Here is a 1,261-nt window from a genome sequence, read left to right as displayed (position 1 = left end):
TTTTTTTTTTTTTTTTTGTTTCGTTTGGTTCGTGTAAATACTAGTCTTTTTTGGAAGAAATAATGTAAAGATGTTTTGTATAAACTCTGAATTATTTTCTGGTTGCTTTTTCTTAGAAAAAAAAAACCGAAAAAAAAAAAACAAAAACAAAAACAAAGGAGAACTGAAAAAAAAAAAAGAAAAAAAAAAAAGAAAAAAGAAAAAATTTAACCACGAGAACGGGTGTAAAACATTGTCATGATCCGCCCGCGGGGGCTGCGCTGCTGTGCGGGGTCCGGCGGCCCCACAGTGCCCCGCGGGGGGGGGGGAAGGGGGGGGCTGCAGGACGGGCCCCGAGCGCAGGGGTGCATTGCTGTGCGGGGCTGAGCGCAGGCTGCGGGCTGGGGAGTGCGGCATCAGCCACGGGAGCGTCCCATTCGTCTCTGTAAAAACGAAACCACAAAAAGCGGAGGGAAGAGCAACCCGGAAAGCTCCGTGCAGCGCCCCGAGGTCCTGCTCTGCTCATCCAGCCCCGCGGAGCTGCTGCTGGCGCAGGGCCCCTTTTCCCACCGCCCCTTTTTATGGGCACGGGGCAGCCTGGGGAAGGGGGCGGACCTGGGCACCCCGAGTCCCGGCCGCCCCCGGGAGCCCCCGCTTTAAACCCGCGTGGCACCCGCAGAGGGGAACCAGCCCCAACCCCTGCCCCCCCCGCACAGCAGCACCCCGCGCCGCTCCCGCATTTCAGAGCTGTGCCCACGCGCACCCCCCACCCGGCATCCACCCCTCGTGGGGTCACGCGCAGGGATGGGGGGCGATGCCGCCCCGTGTCCCCCCCCCCCCCTCCCGGCAATGTGGGCTTTTGTTTCTTCTCGTCATGTCCCCCCCCTTTTGCTCCCTTCCGCCTTCTCCCGGCTCTCCCTCCCGCCCAGTAGCATATCATCGCCATCGGTAACCCGCTCTGTGGCAGCTGAGCGCCATGGAGCCGTGATGGAACCTGATATATTGTTAAATAAAAGGTTTTTTTCCTATGGAAACCCTGGCTGTCTCCCGTGTGCTTTTTTGCTGCCCCAAGGTTGTGCTCTCGTCGCTCAGCCTGGCTCCAAAGGGCCGGGACAGTGCAGCATGGCATTATCCAGGAGCTGTTCATGAGCGTGGTGAGCGCTAAAGCTGGGATTTGGGTGCCATTTTGGTGCCATTTTGGTGCCATTTGTGTGCTGTTCCATGGGCAGCTCGGCATCCAGAGATGGGGACGGGGCTCAGGGTCTGCTCCCCGAGGAGGAGC

Source organism: Numida meleagris, chromosome 8 (genome assembly GCF_002078875.1).
Source record: "Numida meleagris isolate 19003 breed g44 Domestic line chromosome 8, NumMel1.0, whole genome shotgun sequence".
Lineage (NCBI taxonomy): Eukaryota > Metazoa > Chordata > Aves > Galliformes > Numididae > Numida > Numida meleagris.
This window is presented reverse-complemented; position numbering follows the sequence as displayed.